Here is a 17,802-nt window from a genome sequence, read left to right as displayed (position 1 = left end):
GGGAAGGACCAGGGAAGAGAACCAGGGAAAAGGGGGGGAGCCGATCTAAGGCTCAGCTGCAGAGTTGAGCACAGCTCTAGGTGATTGTTTTCTCAATCATTTTGGATGTCTGAGAAGAGTTATGACACCATTTTCTGGGGATTGGAAAAGGAGCAGTATTTTATTGTATTTATATTATTATTATATTTATATAAATTTTATTTATAGTAGCATAAGATTAGCCCATTTCTCTACCAGCTCCCCATCACCCATTCAGGATTAGCTATATAAATTGTGGAACTCTGTGAAAAATAAAAATACAGAATCCCTTGTTCAAAAATTAAGAATTTCAAGTGTAGAAAAGCATGAGGCCATGCACAGGGCTCTTCCAGCACAGGTCTCTGTGTGGCTCACAACAGAGATTAGACATCTATGACCTGGATCCTGCTTCCACACATCAAGACTTGCTCCAAGGTACCTTTGCTGTCCATGGAGTCAGAGGGGCCCAGGGGCAGGAGGTAAGAGCCTAGTGTTGGTCTGAAGCCAGACCGTGTCATGTGGAGTCCAGCTGAAGTTGGTTGAAGTGTGAATGGAGCTAATCACCATAGCTGTAGCTGGAGTAAGGAGTAAGTCTGAGGGAATTTTGAAGTGCTGCAGAAGAGCAGTCTGATAAACCTATCACCCTCTATGCCTTTCTCTAATCTTCTTTGTTCTTTGTTTATTAGATCTTTGTTATCTCCCTCATTAGACAGTAAATTATATGAAGGCTGGGACTTTGTTTTATTCTTTATTACGTTGTGTACCTAGAACTATGCCTGGCACATAGTAGGTGCTCACTAAATTTCTGTTGACTGAATGAATACAGGGGAGGCAGTGTACATGAGTTGAGAACCTGGCTTCTGACGTCAGAAGGCCAGGGTTTGAATGACCCATGCCAAAGTGTGAGTGGTTGCTGACATGTACTGATGCCTCTCTCCTTTTATCTCCACCATATTTGTATAAGGTGCGGGTTAGATTGAATGTCAATAATAATGACATTTTCACAGTAGTTCTTTATAATATAGGTTCTATTATTACTCAGTTTTGCAGATGTGCACAGTGTTGATCAGAAATCAGCCAATACATCCTTAAAGGGGACATGACATCCCCTATAGCTCAGTTGGAGATGCCTAGAGAAGGCTGAGTGGTCCTTCAGTGATTTTGGAGCTGGTGTGAGATGGCTCTGTGTTTGCTTGGATATGAATTTTTTGTCTCTTTTCACAGCCTCCTCCACACTGGAAGAGTGGAGGCAAGTAGTCTAGGGTAAAGGGAGAAGACATGAGCTATCTGTTGCCTTGTGTCCTTGAAAGTATTTCCCCAGAGTAACCCCATAAATTCCCAGGTAGTGGAGACCTTATTGTCCACAGTTTAACTTCAGCAGGTGATGGTTGTTTGTACCTAATTGAATGAATGAGGTCTACATTCCCGTTACAAGGACTTATATATTACAGCACCAGTTGTCACTAGTTAGTGGTCTGATGGTTGGCGGGGCCACACTTTGGCTTAGTCGTGGAGGGCTCAGAATATAAACACAAGAATAAGATGCCTTGGCCTTAGGAGCATGGCCCCATTTCTACTTATTGAAACAGGTATGAGGGGGTATGGAGAAGGGCCAGATTGAGAAATGAAAGAGATTTTGTTAAGAGAATAGTCAGCATGGAGAGGAAAAGCTTTTTTATCTACTAAGAATTTAGTAGGGGTCAGCTTGACTTGGGAGCCCAGTGTGTTGTCTGCCTCTGGAAATGCCAACCGGCTTATACTGGGACTAAGGCTATTAAGAATTTAGCCTCATTAACAACAAGTACAAATCAAAGCAGCTAATGATCCCAGGTGAAAATATCTGAGAGTATGATTAGTTTTCTTGGAAAAAATGGAAACAAAATGTTTATAATTCTAATAAAAGATGCTAGACATGGAAATGAAAATTCACATTTTTTGTTATTCTAACTTGACTCTATGGTTGCTAAAGATTGTATTCGGTGGGAAATTTCACTTGAATGGTTTATTAGAGATTCAAATTTTCTCCAGCAAAGGAAAGTAGGATTGTCAAAGAGTTGCCAAACCTCAACGACACTTGATACAAGGCACTCTGAATCTTTCTGGTACAGAAAAGCCAGCTTTTCTTTAGGTGGCTAGAAATGGAATCTTTTGTCTTCCTAGAAAGCCACAGAAAGCCTTTGTTGATTTCATGAAAGGAGAATGTGGGTTTAAGAAGAATCAGCTGCGTCACCTCCTTGAAGACACTGAGAAATGTGCACCTTTTAAACATGAAAGAGGTAGAGTGTGAATTATTTTAGCTGGAAGTTTAAAGGGTGAGCTCAGAAACTGTAATTCTTTAGCAAGTAAGATTTACTCTTCTTTATAATTGGGGGACAGGAGGTGAAACCGCACAAAGAATTTAGCCCGTGTTAGAATTAGATATTTGTTTGCATTCTAAAGGAGAGTGAAGCTATAAATCACAAAAATTTCTGTGAAACAGTCTTTGAAAATAACTTTTCATCTGTTTCAAGGGGAAATACTCTAGCACCTGGTTAGTACCAGGTGGTATTAGTAGCTGATTGAATGATCGAAATTTTTCTTTTTTTAAAGATTTTTTTTATTTATTTATACAAACACTGGGTACAGTCAGAAGCGCGGGAGGGTGAGAAAATTCACCAGAGCCAGAGCGGGGAGCAGAACAGGCAGACCGATGAAATACACTGCTGAGGGGAGCAGCGGGCGGCAGGAGAGGTCTGCGCGCCATCATGAAGGACCCTCCTCCAGTGGCCGGGGAGCAGCCGGGGATCGAACCAGCACTGCAGAGGCTGCGGGCAGCTTCGCAACCGAGCGCTCAACCGCTGCACCACTGGGGAGGCCCTGATTAGGCAGAACATATTTTGATTCAGTTGGGAGCTGTTTATTTATATTTTTCCTTGGTCACCACTGTTCTGTTATCTGCTTCTGAGTTTGACTACTTTAGATACTTCATACAAATGGAATCATACAGTATTTGTCCTCCTGAGACTAGCTTATTTCACATAGTATAATGTTCTCAAGTTTCATCCAAGCTGTGGCAAATGGTAGGATTTCTTTTATAAAGACAATAATATTCCATTTTATGTGTATATATATCACATTTTCTTCATCACCCATCTGTTGATGAACATTTGGGTCATTTCTAGATCTTGGCAATTGTGAGAACTAATCGGATTTGAGAAAATGTAGGGTAACTAGGGGAATGGGCTAGAGAAGGAACTAGGGGGAAAGACAGCGAAGGTCATGCATTATTACCTGGCATCTACTCAAAGCTTAACACTATTGTTGTTGGGCATGAGGAAGACACTATTCTTGGGTTCCAGTGAACTTGCCGTCTGGTCTGGTGACAAAGCATTATATGCATGAATCTATATAGAACAGATGGAGATTATAGTACAAATTGGAGTTACCAAATCCTCTTCCAGGGAGTGAATTCTCAACTATTTCTGCAATATGGCATTGTATCTCTAAGGCTATTACAAAAATTTCCAAGCAAGATTAGTGACAGTTTACCTCAGTTAAAGCATTTCCATGCATTTAAATTTTGGGACTTTGGGGAGGGGATTTACAGCATTGTGACTGTTGCAAAATGAAAGCACAACCAATGGCAGGCTGTTGTAAATCTGTTTGAGTTGAAACTTGCTCCCACTGGGTTTTCTGTGCGATTGGATACCATCTTTAATCACCAAAGCACTTTGAAGCAAGTTGACATGATTTGAATGTACGGTGTGAGTGTATTGTGTGGTGGTCAGTGGTGATAAATACTCAGCAATTATCCTAGGGGAGGGATAGAGAGTGCAATTTGTAGCATTTCCCAATCCCTGTGTTATGTAAATAATTCCACATGGCCAATTCTAAACTGTCAAATGGAACATCACTGTGAAATTGGGAAGAAGTATGTACAATTTAGCTCTCTAAAGCTCCTGCAAGCAGGCTCCAGTACAGCACTTGGTGCAGGGGTAGGGGCATGGAGGGGGGCAAAGAGGGAGGCAGGATGAGGGATGACGGTGGACAGGGATATGAAACAAACAAAGGAACAACTTAAAAAACTCTAAAGGAAGAAGCAAAGTCAGAGGTTTGGATAACTTTGAATTGCCTTGTCAGTTTCCTGGAAAAGTCAAAGTTGTTATTAAACCACACTGCTGAGTGCTGGCCGCTTGGCTGAGCTGCCTCAGACAGACAACTTTAGTCTTCTTCACTTTGGGAGATTTCTAATTATTGAAATTATACTTTTAAGAAGTTGCTCAATTTGAAACTAATCTATGGCGATACAAATCAAAATAGTGGTTGCCTTCTACATGTAGACCGGTAGGGGCACAGGGAAGTTTACTTGGGTGCTGAAAACTTTCCATATCTTGATTTGGCTGCTGATTATTTATATGTTAAGTTGTATCTCAATAATAAATAAGAATAAAAAGTTGCTTAATTTGAACATGCTTCATCCCCGGCCCCTGAATATTTCTTCTAGGTTTTTTTTTTTTTTAAGATTTATTTACTTATTTTATTTATTTATACAAGCACTGGGAACAGTCAGAAGTGCGGGAGGGTGAGAGAATTCACCAGAGCCAGAGCGGGGAGCAGAACAGGCAGACCGACGAAATACACTGCTGAGGGGAGCAGCGGGTGGCAGGAGAGGTCTGCGCATGCGGGACCCTCCTCCAGTGGCCGGGGAGCAGCCGGGGATCGAACCGGCGCTGAAGAGGCTGCGGGCAGCTTCGCTACCCAGTGCTCAACCACTGCGCCACCGGGGAGGCCCTCTTCTAGGTTTATGTTAGATAAAAAATTTGGGGAAGAGAGTAGGAGGCAGGGAAACAATACAAATTATCTTATGAGGTGATGTGCATACCAGTAGCTGTACCGAAGATGGCGTGTTTTTGTACAGTGTACATTTCACACAGTGCATTATTCATTACGCTCAGGGTCGTATTAGCTAGGAAATTGGGACCAGGTAAATAACACTAGGAAGTAATGACTGTTGACATTACATGTAGTAATCTGTTTTCCTGGAACAAACTGCAAATGTATTCTGTTTGGAATTAATACAGTATTTTAAATTTTATCCATAAAAATGACTTATGAGATTGAATCCATTAGTTTAATGGAATATCACAATCATTATTCCAAACTTATTTATATTGCAATCAGTAGAATGGGATGTCTCTTCCGAATAAGAAAATGAATGTGAATGCCAAAGATTTTCTCTTATTTAATTTTAATAATTGTAAATCATCATATGTGATATGTATTTTTCATATTTGTGCCTGTAAGTAGATACCCCCAGAGAAAACAGAAGAGGGAAAAGTCACATTAAACCTTGCAGACTGTTTCTCTCAGATGGTTTTAGGATTTTACATTTCCATAATGAAATGATGGCATCGAGGCATGGGTCCTATTGGGGGTCAGGCAGTGAGCTGTGGGCAACAAGCAGAGAAGGGCCATGGCACACCTCTCGTTGCTTGAACCAGCTCACATTTCCCAGGAATGTTGCATATCACCGGGCTGTTAGTCAAGGTTAGACCGTCCAACCAAGACCTAGGAAAATGCTAGAATGGCTATTCCTTTTGGAAAGAATGTTCCGAAAAACTTGGGTGGGATATCATTGACTCCATTGCCTCTAAACATTAGTGAACTGGCAGCCTTGACATTTGCTAGTAGACAGTCATCCCTGTAGTTTGCACTATTGTGTCTGCAATACGACCCCCTTCAAACATCCTGCCACTTACAAAATAGTGTTTGGCAAGTTTCTTAATCTCTCCATGCCTTAGTTTCCTCATTTGTGAAATGGGGAGAAGAAAATACCTACATTGCAGACTTCTTGTGATGGTTTATGTGTAAATGCGCCTCTCACATCAAGGCATGGTTGATTTATCATATTGTCAAATCTCTTTCCTAAAGGCACCATCCCAGAGGCAACACTTTGAAAGAATGAGTTAATCAGAGACCTCCATATGGTGCTGTGCCTCTATAAGAAGAGTAGAAGGTTCAGGGAACAAGGAGTGGAAGCAGGAATGGCCCCATTAACCATCACTCCCAATGACCCCAGAGGATTTGTTTTCTGTCCCTAAAACTAAGCTTTACAATGTCAGAGGACCCGGAGCAGTCAGAGACCCTTCCAATGGGACTTTACTAGGGAAACAACAAGGTTTCCATTGACCGGCAAGCTGGAAGACCTTACACGTGTGCCTGATGGTAGCACCTGGAGTGTGGTGAGGGCGTGCGTGCGTGGGCACAGCTGAGCCTGGAGGCTGAGTGTATAAGGGCGGCGTCCCAGAGGAGCAGAGAACAGGACGTGGCAGCAGAGCGCGTGGCGGCAGAGGGCCGTGCAGCAGAGTGCAGTAGGGACCATAGAAGGGACCAGGAGAGAACATGGATGCCAGAGAGCCCAGGAAGAGTAAAGATTCACTGGGGGCTAGCAGGGCTGCTAGCCTCCTTCCCCCCAACCCCCGCCTCCCAGCCTGCCCTGCACCTGGTTGCCTCACGACAAATGGTGTAGAATGATCATTAAAAGCCTGAAAAAGCCACTGAGGGCTCCAGGACGCCTCCTTTACCGGCCTGCCTGATCATAGAAAACCTGCTCTGTGTCTTCCTGGCACTACCAATGTGAACCTGATATTGTCTCTGCCAGGCCAGAGGGCCTCTATGGAGCAAAGAGTGCTCGCTGGAGAAGACCCATTTTAGGGTAAGTGAAAAAGCATCAGGCTTCTCTGCCTTCCTGCCATTAGGATAGATGATGGATCCCTGCAGTCCCGAATGCATGCCTGATGGCGGGCACCTGGAGTAGGGTGTGGGCACGCGTAAGTGGGTACACCTGAGCTAAGACTGGGCTTATAAGGGTGGCATCATGGGGACGCCAGCAGAAGCAGAGCAGAGCAGCAGAGCCACGAGAGAGCAGAGACCACCAGAGAAGGCCGGAGAGCCCAGACAGAATAAAGACTTGCTGGGGGCTGGGAGGCCTGTCAGCCTCCCGGTGCCCCAGCACCTCTGCCTGCCGTGTACCTGGTAAATCCCAATAAAAGCCTGAAAAGCCACTGAGGGCTCCAGGACTCTCTCCTCCTTCACCCCGTCTACTTGGATCATAGAAAACCTGCACTGTGCCCATTCCTGCCACTACTCCCATGTTGGGTAGAAATGGCTAGACTCTTGGACTGCTTCCTTGCTTGGTCATTGGCTTGGACCTTGATCACCAGCACTTTGCTCAGTTATTGGATTCAGGCTGCTCAACAAGAGCATGATCTTGGCTCAAAAGCTGAGGCTGAGTCTGAAGAGGCTGAAAACCAGGAGCTGTCAGCTGTCTCCCTCCACTCCTTGCAGCTGGTCAGTAAGTGCCGGGATGACATGTAAATGAGTGGGCGAGGTTATTTTCCAATGAGGATTTATTAACAAAAACAGATTTAGCCTGTGGGCCCAAGTTTGCCCTCCCTTGCTGTGAAGTAGGATTGTAGCGTATTGAGCACTTCGGAAGAGCAGATCACGCAGAGCGGCGGGGCAGAAGCCATAGTCTGATCATTTAGGAAGCGGAGAGGGAGCATGACGAGCTTTTCGAAGCTCTACTGTAAATGGGGGAAAGGTGGACCTCCGAGGGCCTTCCCAGATTTTGAGAGGGCTTCCCCGCTTTCAGGAGAACTCACACTCTCAATGCAATGTTGTTTGGAAATATTGGTAAAATTGTTTCCCCATCTGCCTGCACACAAGCTTCTTGTGAGCTGCTCCCAGAGCTTTAATTGACCTGTTCAGGCTTAATGAATATTTATTAGGGAAATTTAAATCAACCATGTTGCTATAGGATTGAAACTCAGTGAAACCACTGCAGGGGTAATGTTGCCAAAGCTGACACGGGAGAGGATTATTTCTTAGGCTGTCATTGCAGGTTCCTCTGCGCTTTTATAGCTGGGGCATCTTGAGCCAATCCATGAATGAGTCCGCCTGCTCAGAGTGTGGTCAGGCTGGCAGGGATGTGGTCAGCCTGTGGTTCTCAGCAGTGAGAGGCTTACAGAGGTCAGCGGTGATAGGCTCACCACTTTTGAGGCACAAGGGAAATTCAGTTAGTCTCGGATTATTAGGAAGCTCAGATCCAGAGGGAAAGCGCTCATTCTGGGCGCCCTATTCCTTCTCTGAGCAGAGTGTTGGGCATGACTGGACGCAGATTCTTTCAAGTCAGCATCGACCTTTGCCACCACGGCCACGAGTGCCCTTAGGATAGGAGTGATGTTTGTTTCTTCATCGCCTGAGGTTTCCCCTTAGCCTGGAAAGGAGAGGAAGTGGGCGTGCGCGCTTCCCCAGCTGTCTCGTCCAAGTGATGTTTGGTTATGACAACGGCTCTCAGAGAGCTTGGGCCTCTGACCTTTGCAGATGGGTTTGTGAACGCTCAATGTTGAAGGCGCTCAGGAAGTGGCAATAGTCTTGGGACAATGACAGAACCCCTGGTCTCCCCAAACCTGCCGCCATTTTCTTCACAGCAATGCCCTTCTCAGTGAGCCTTTTGAGAAAGTCCAAATGCCCCGTGTCTTCACTGAACATAAATGAATTGATGACTTCTAGCACCTCATTTCTTCACTTTCACTTCTGGGGGAAAACTTCATTAATTCTCAGTGCCATCCACCCCTCCCTTCCAATCTCTTGCCTTTCCTTTCATCTCAAATGGGGTGACGCTATAAGTCCTTGCAGTGCCTCCAAATTAAAAAGAGATTTCCTAATAAGATGCTGTTCTTTGTGCTCCCCAACTGGATGCAGATACATTATTGCAGAGTTTCATAGTTGCCATGTGATTTAATAATAAGTTGGTGCCTGGGAAGCCCAGTCAACAGGGCAGGGATAAGAGGACAGGAGCATAGCCTGGAGGAGATAAATAGCTGGCTCAGGTTTTAAAGTAACTCTCCAATTGATAATAGGTTGCAGTGGTATAGCTGGCTTCCAATACTTATGAGTCGGCATATTTTTTTATTTGATTAAAAAAAAAAATAGAGTGGGGCCTCCCTGGTGGCACAAGGGGTTAAGACGCAACCTATGAAGCTATCCACAGCCACTGCAGTGCGAGTTCGATCCCCGGCCATGGAGCTACCCACATGGTGCTGTAGACCTCTCCTGACTTGCCTGCTGCTCCCCTTAGCAGTGTATTTCAGTCAATCCTCCTGTTCTGTTCCCCACTCTGTCTCTGGTGCATCCTCTCACCCCCCACACCTCTGGCCTGTACCCCAGTTCTTATATGCAAAAATTAATAAATCTTAAAAAAAAAACAGAGTACCATTACTTTACAACCTTGTTAACATTTTGACAGCATAGGATTTCTCCCCTTCGGTGTGGTCACCATACCTCTCCCACTACCAAAGCACCCATCCCATAGACCTCCTCCACAGTCCATTGTGCTGAGACCGCATATGAATGCACCTTCTGCTGCACTGAGTCTGGGTTCTGAGGAATAATGCTTTTGCTTCTTGCTTCTCCATTTGCTCCCCTCCTCCTCTATGTTCAAGAGCCTGAGTCCTAGGCAACTCTTTCCCTCTACCCAATATCAGGAAGGTGATTTGCAGCACCAATTCTTCCATGATTCTACCAAACATTTCCTTAAATACCTTTGCCCTTCCTGTTTAAAGATTGTACTATTGACAGAGTGAGATCGGGTTTGAGTCTTAACAGGGCAAGGAAACCCATGCAGAGATCAAGAGGTATTCTTCTGTTCACAGGGGGACTGTGGCATTGGAAATTCAAGACCTTTTTGTAGACCCGCTTGGCAAGCTGACCCTATGTGTAGGCAAGTTAGACAGCCACTTCTAGTCTAATCTGAGAAAGACTAAAAAGTCCCCTCTGCCTTCCCTTCCTCCAAGGAGAAAAACACTCAAACCCCAAATTGTGCTCTACCACCATCTGCTATAGCACCTGAGATTCGCTTCTCCTTTGGGGTAAGGAATCTATTATTTTGGAAGATCAGATTTAAGGATGTTATTTGGTACTTGAACTGATTTCATCAGCCACCGAGGGGCCCATCGCTCTAATCCAGTCACTGAAGCTGCTCCCTAGAGAACAGGCTGGTGGGACTGCCAAGGGCGTCCTAATCAAAGAAAGGAAAGCGGTTGAAGAGTTATGAAGTGTCAGGGCCTTGCCAGCTAATTGGCATTTCGGAGGGAGGACAGTGGAAATGGTAGTAACACGCTGAAGCCTACAGGCCACATTAACCACAGTGTGTTTATTTCAGCTTACACTGCAGAATCTTCTGGGAGTTTTCCATTCCCACGCCTATTTCTCTTCCTCTTCAAGGCCTTGTGTTCTTGTTCCCTAACTCCCTCGTGCCGGAAAGCTTTCTCCCTTTGTGTCTCCAGCATCTCAGTTGCATTTTTCTTTTCTGGCTCAATTGCAGTTCTTCTCCTCCTGCCATGCCCTGTTTTCTGCAGCGATCATACTATAAAACCAATCTACATTTAAACACGTGCTTTATGTATAGGATAAAATTGTATTTCATGTTTGGAACCTACACGTCAGACTAGGTCATCAGATTTTTGTTTGTCTCGCAGATACATTCCAAAAGCAGTTCAGCCCCAAATTTATTATGTCTCTTTCTACTCTTAGATCAGCAAGCCTTGGTGGAATAAGAATTTTCCTATGGGACATTAAGTTATTATCAGTAATTAAGGCAGCAACACAAAACGTAGCCAATTACTGAACTATGAGTGCTAGAACATATACTTTGCGACGACATGGCAAAGTCATTGGAAGTGTTTTCCAGATTCATCCATCCTGAGTTTGGGTAGTTTCCTGGGAGCTCAGAGCTGGAGATGGGAAGATTGGGGACCAAGGTTAGGGTCAAGCAGGCCTCTGAAGAGAGGGTCCCTTCGGGTGCAGGAGACAAAGAGCGGAACTAGAAGGCCCTCACGTCACACTTGAGCGCCTCCACATGTGTGCTGAGGCCCTGCTTCTGGCACTCTGTGGACACCAACCACGGTAGCTTTTCCTGCCCAACCTACGGCAAGGCCTCGGTGGTGCAGTTCCCATTAGGCTGAGGGGTGTGAGCCTGACTGGTTGCAGTTAGGGTGGGGGAAGCAAAAATCAGCAGAAAGGTGTTTGTTAAATTATTGACCAAACTTCTGGTGGGACATAATTTACTGAATAATAACTTCTTGGCTTGTGCCTCCAAGTAAATTTTAAAGAGCGAGCGAGTCAAAGCACAGAAACGGAATTCTTTCTTTACAATTTTATTTACAAAATGTATTAAAACTTTGTACAATACCTCACAGCAATGAGGCTCCGTAATTTATGCCCACACATGCAATTTACGCTTTTACGGCCATTAGTTTGCTTCGCAATTTTTCTGTTCACTGAAGTACAGCTTTAACAACAAAAAAAGAAGAGAATTGGAAAAAAAATCCTCAAGTGACTACCGCCAAACTCCCATAGCTTGAAGTTAGTAGCAGAAATTTGAAGCAATCAATGTTTTTGTTTAAACATGCAAGTTTTTAAAAAATAACAAACCAATTTACCCGCCTCTTCCTTCCCAGTGAAGTTTCCTCTCTGAAAAACTGATTTGAGTCAATAAACATACATTTCTCTTGATACAGTGCCTAGGAAAACGTTTGTGTGTAGGTCGCTTGGTTTGTTTTATACAACTTCATATTCGCGCAGCGTTAGCTTCCCGCGCTGGGACGTGCCAGCGTTCAGAAGTTGGAAATCACAGTTTCATGAAAACAAAACAGAACACAAACACGACAGCTTTCTTTTTTTTTGTTGCTCAATACCATTTAAAATTGGACAGGTGAGTTCGCTTATGACACGATTTTTGGAATGAAAGTTTATATTACACTTTTCTGGAATCGTTTCGTTGGAACAAGACTTCTTCCTTTCTGTTCCGAAGACAAGAGCAAAATATGCAGCGAGTCAACTAAGCATCTAAGGGTCACACTTGGGAAACGAATTCAAGCTCCTAGTTTTTACAGTCTGGAAACTTCCCAATCCACGTCACTGATGAGCGCTAACTACTGAGCTACAGGAAGCATACGTCGTTATATAGGAGGTAATTAGTGAGCGGAGACTATTTCCTCTGACTCTTCTGATGATGCCAACGGCAGGTACGCGGTTAGTTTACTTGATAAGCCCGTGGAGCGGTGGAGCGATCTTCTGAGTCAGTAGAGGGACGGCTCCAAGCAAGGACCTAGGAGTGAAGCTGAGGCCCTCAGTTTAGCAGTAGGTTTGGGAATGCATTTTAGTCTTTGCAAACTACAAAAGGACACATGCAGTCTGACGGAGAGCCACGGGCAGGAACAGGCAGCAGCCGGTAAGACAGACCGAGCGAAAGTCAAGTCAGATGGAGAACTGTGGTCTGAACCCACTGGCCCGCCTTGCCACGCGGTCCTGTCTCCGTGGTGTACACTTGAAAGGCATACTTAGCAGAGAAAGCAGAGCTAAACACAGTGTTGTTTCTGAGAAAGATATTCTAAACACATTTGGGAGTGTAGGCAGCATTTCCCTCACCTCCACGCTCAATACTCAGCCTCTATTGACTTCAAATGCACACTGAAGCAAGAAAAACAGATCTGTGAGCGCAATTCCAGGCTTCTTGGAAAGCCCCAGGATCTGTTTTAGGAAAGCACCGAGAGGTATGCCTGATAGTGCCCCGTCCCTTGCTACACACCAAGTCAATTTCGAAAGCTCTGTTAATCCCTTCACCAAGTGGGGAAGTACCCAAGCATGTTCACAAAACCGTTTTGAGCACACAGAGAAGTCACCGTTCAGTCCCTCTTCCAAAGTGTTTGAATTTTCTTAAGTGTTGCACGTACATTCTAAAAGTATACACATTTCAGCAACGTTGAAAGTAAATAGGGTGCACAGAACATCACCACCAACAGGAAATACCAAAAACATCTGGTCAGCAGATCCTAGAAGAAATGCCAGTCTGTTCCCAAACACAGGGAGTCAGAATCTGTTTTGAATCAGGAAGAATTATTTTAGCTAGGATGGGCCTATTCGCTGAATTGGGATTTGAAATTTGTGTGTGTGTGTGTGTGTGTGTGTGTGCGCGCATGTATGTGTGTGTGTATTAAAGAACATGGTGTTTGTATACTGTGCAGTGGTATCAAAGGATGGCTTTTGTTGAATTGACTTTTATTAATAAGATTTTTCTCGCATACTGGAATCTTGCGTGTCCATTTTTTTTGTTGGTTTTATTTTGATTTTTTTTTCAAGCAAAGCAAAAAGATTTCAATGATGGTTTGCATTGTCGCGAGTCTCAGAGTGTTCCATAAGGCACTGAAGGAAAAAAAAAATCAGTTTTTCCTATTGAAAGGTCATTGCACCATCAGCAATATTCGTGTCATGCCGGACACCAAGGAGAGTGAAATCTGGCTCAGGATCCTTGAAGCAGCCACGTTTTCGGTGATTCCTCTCATCACATGCCTCCAGTGGGAAGGGATCTGCAAAAGCAAGGGGGATATTTACATTTGAATGGACCTCAGACTGGGAATTAAGAAGTTTGTTGTGACTTGCTTGGTCCATCTTAGACAAGAACTGCGACTATTTTTTCAAAGTGGCCTCTCTGGGGATGCACCTGCTTTGACTGCCTTTAGGCAACAGTTCTGTCTGAATCCTTTTGCCTGGTGTGACTGGTCTGCAGTACTTAAAATTAAGGCTCTCTTTCCACTATGCATTGCACAGGGAACACATAAGCGTGCGTGACATGCAACTCAAGACTTTTTTTAAAATCTTTTCAATATAGGTATACTAGAAAGTCTTCACATTAAATGACAGATTTTCCGGGCAATCATACTGTGGTGTGGAATCTGATAGCAAAACCTGTGACAAAGGTTTTAACTAACCTGTGACAAAGTAACCTCACTAAATAGAGGGTAAACAGTGTTCTATGGCTTATTCAGTGGAAATCTATTACGACTGCAGGAAGAAAACTTGCAGTTCAGTACCAGAAAGGTGTCAGTGTGTTTCTCTTAACACCTACAACCTTAGTCATTAATGTCTATAAGTACACACCATCTTTCAAGAGACTGCACATTCCAGGAAGAGGCTAGAACTGTGATCCCATGAAGGGCCTTGGCAACCAGGGGTCTTTGCCCTGATATTAGTGACCTGGTTGAGATGCTGGTGCTCCCCTCCTTTTGGAAGCATTAACTCGTGCAAGGGATTCATTTGCCCTTGATTCTGAAACATAAGATCCCTTTCCTGCCTCCTCTTCAAGCTCACTTCCCTCCTCTGCATCCTTTCCTTCTGTGCTAGTGGGGCTCTTCTTTTTCTCCTCAACTAACACTGAATTTGATCCCCAAGGAATGACAATCATTATTTACCCCTGGCCCTAGAACGAAAGTATATCAACAAGGAAGATGTCGGAGATGAGGTCAAAAGCTCTAAAATGAGTCGAATAAGCCTAACATATTGATAGAAGTGAGCCAATCTCTTATTGTCCTTAGATGTAGCTCAGAAGCTTGGAACAATTTTATACTGATAACATAAAGATGAAAGTTACCTCTCCCCTCTCTTTTGGTGTGTGGGGGGGGTAGCGTGACCTGGCTGCATCACTTTGAGGAAACCACTTATTCACTCAATGCCTCTGTTCCCTGCTCTAAATGGGGATCGATGAAGTGTTAGAGCCGAGGTGCCAGTCCTCTAGAGACAAAGAACACCACCACCTCAGTTATCCAGAATGTGGTCTCCACTTAATATAAGATGAATTCTTGGAGGAGAAAACCCTCCCCAGCAAGAATGTCTATCGATCATTTTGCAGAAGGAAAATCGATTACTTTGAAAATGGGCTGCATGAATAAAGTTAACTTTCCTAGGAAGACTACTCAGTACCGTGTTAGAGGAAAAATGAAAGTCTTTCCCTGTAACTTCAGGCCTCTTGAGGTCTTAAAAATGAGAAAGATTTCAAAAAACACTGTTGATGAAACCAAAGAAGCCAGAAATGGTTCTGAAAAGCAACCAAAGCTTCTCAAATGTCACTGTGCGTGTAAACCACCTGGGAGTTTATAAAAGCACAGATCCTGAGCCGGCAGGCCAGGTGTGGAAGGAATGTCTTACAACAGGTAGTTCAGCCAGCTCCAGTGTATAGTGGATCTGGAATTCTTGATGGCTGGTCACCTACCACGGCATGCGCAGTCACCCAGAGAGGCAGCAGGTAGTCAAGAGGCTGTGCCCTTGGGGGTGCTTGATCTGAGGGTGTCATTTCCATCATGAGCCCAATAATCCTGACTTTACTGTCACTCATCAAAAATGACACAAGACTCGCTTTTCTTTAAAGATGCCCTTTTAGGAACCAGATTTTGCCTGGATCATATTTTCACAGGTGATTTGCCTTTGAGTCATTCTTTCTGAAGAATTCCTAGCAATATAAACTCCCAGGGTTGACTCTGATAATGAGCAATAAAAGTCAAATCTCAGGGTACCTCTCCATCTCTGTGCCCCTGAATAGACTGACAGATCTAGGCCAACTCAGGGAACTGGAAGCCTAATAACTAGGCAACAAATTAGAAGTCACTAGGAGATATTCCAGAACATCTTGGGAAATAAAAAGATGAATAGCTGAGGAGTTCATCTTCACTTAACCAACATCGCCCTAACATTCCATCACCAAACTGGCGAGGATAGCATGGAGGTTTCTCTTACCTCCTCAGCCTGCTTCGTGCTTTGTGCCCCTGAACATGTGATGCATGTAAAGTTTTTTTCTGGTATCCTCCAAGACTTTCCCTTCTCATCTGGAGAGTTCATAAAGGTTTGGAGGGTAGATTTGTTTGCAGCGGCTTTTCCCAGGTTTTATTTTCATCCTAGAGATGGTTGCCAAGGTGCTGGCTAACTGCGCTGGAACCACGCTGACATCAATGTCTATTTAAATGTGATTTTGCCTCAATTAGCCTGAATTTTGCTTCATAAATTGGATTGATCAAGATGATTAAAGGAAAACCCTGAGCCACTGGAAGTTGTGGCAGTTTCATTTCTGAGGCTCTCCCACCAGGTTTAATATTTTGGGCCTGTCGATTGGAACTGCATGGTTCTGCCCAAAGACCTGCTGACCCTAGTCTGCCTGTCTGTCTCTCTCGTCTTTGTCCTTCTTCCTCCTCCTCCTCTTCTCTCTTTTGTTCCCACTTTCTCCTCATATCTTTATTTCTCTCCATATCTATTTTTTTCCCTCTCTGTTCTTCCCTCTCTCCCTTCCTCCCTCCCTCCCTTCACTTTTATAAGTTACATGCTCTGAGAGAGTTTTCTCTAGATTCATACTGTTTCTTGGAGCAGTAGCATCAACATAACTTGGGAACTTATGAGAAATGTAGAAACTCAGATTCGATCCCAGAGCTGCTGAGTCAGGATCTGCACTTTCGTAAGCTCCCCAGGTAGTTGTTCATGCACATTGACATTTGAGGGGCTCTGCTTAGGGGCTTTCACAAGAAATTGAAGCAATGGTAGTTGGGAAGTAGGGTCCTAGATCCTCAGAGGGAATGGCAGTTAGTAAATGGGGTCTGGAGGTATGTGATCCTGAGCCCTGATGCCCTTCTGTTTCCGAAAGATTCTGGGCAAAGTAGTTGTGATTGAGTATACAAGTTCATGTTGAGTGCATAAGAAGTGGGTATATGGCGGCTTGGTGAAGTCCCTCAAGATTTTTTTGTAAACAAGTGGGCTGTAGACTTAAGGGCTATCCAATTGGGGTTTCAAGGTTCCTGGAGCCCACCAGTCCATGGATGGTTAGAGGCTGCATAATTTAATAAGTCATGCAGCTATAGGAGGAAGGACTGCGTTCTAGTCTCAGAACTACCACTACCTAGTGATGTTGCCTTGAGCCAGTCACTTGCTGTGGCTAGGTCTCAGTTGCTTGAAAGGAAAAATACTTTCTGATCCAGTCCCTCAAATGAGGCAGTAGATGTAAGAAAATTGTCATTCAAATGTACTCTTGTATTATTTCTTTGGATACCTGTGTCTCAGAATTTGGGATAATAAGACTAGGCTGAAAGCAGCCATGTACTACCCTATGAAAAAGCAAGCAGTGTGGCCCCAGTTATACTGGGCCTAGATAAGCTGCCCAAGAGCACAATATTTTAAGCACACTGAAACATTGAATGCTTACATGCAAACAGTGCTATAGATGAACCCATGCATTGTTCATTTAGCAATGCAATCACAACACTGTTAGTGGGCAGTGTAATGAATACATTGTGGCAAAAGTCTGCCCTCTGCCCAGGGAAACAAACAACCAGCAACTTCATTGAACAAGATAATGCTTTCCATGGCGAAGACACATGATTTATTTGGATGAAATATTATTTAAAAAAATGACCAAATTTAGATCCACAATGTGAAATATAAGGAGATCAGAACACAAATGCATTTGTGGAAATTCAAGCATTTTAACTGAAGTTGTGCACATAAGGAGGTGCGAACTTGTACTCCCAAATTTACATAGTTATGTGAAAGAGCAACAAATTTGAGAAAAAACATTTGGAAACTAAAGGATAGAGAAAAAAAGAGAAATTCAAGCACAGCAATATTGACTCATGAGGTCAAAATCTCCCACCTAAAATAAGGGCCACAAAGTTGCTAGTTGTTCTGTTCCACTACGCATCGTGTGTTAGTTATGACAGATACACTTAAAGGTAACAAGACTAGATTTTTCTAAACACTTTCAGAATGGAGACGTCCTAATTCAAGCTTATCTTTGAACATATCTGCATTGTTGGTGGGGTTTGGCTGCAGCTGCCAGAGTCCAGGTGTCTTCAGGCAGGTTCACTGAAGTATGAATGTGGGGGCAGCCAGGAGCAGGAAGCCTAGACTGTCCTTGGGGACGCACTTACC

This window comes from Talpa europaea (genome assembly GCF_964194135.1).
Source record: "Talpa europaea genome assembly, chromosome: X".
In the NCBI taxonomy this organism is placed as follows: Eukaryota; Metazoa; Chordata; class Mammalia; order Eulipotyphla; family Talpidae; genus Talpa; species Talpa europaea.
The sequence above is the reverse complement of the archived record's forward strand: the minus strand, read 5'-3'. Positions refer to the sequence as shown.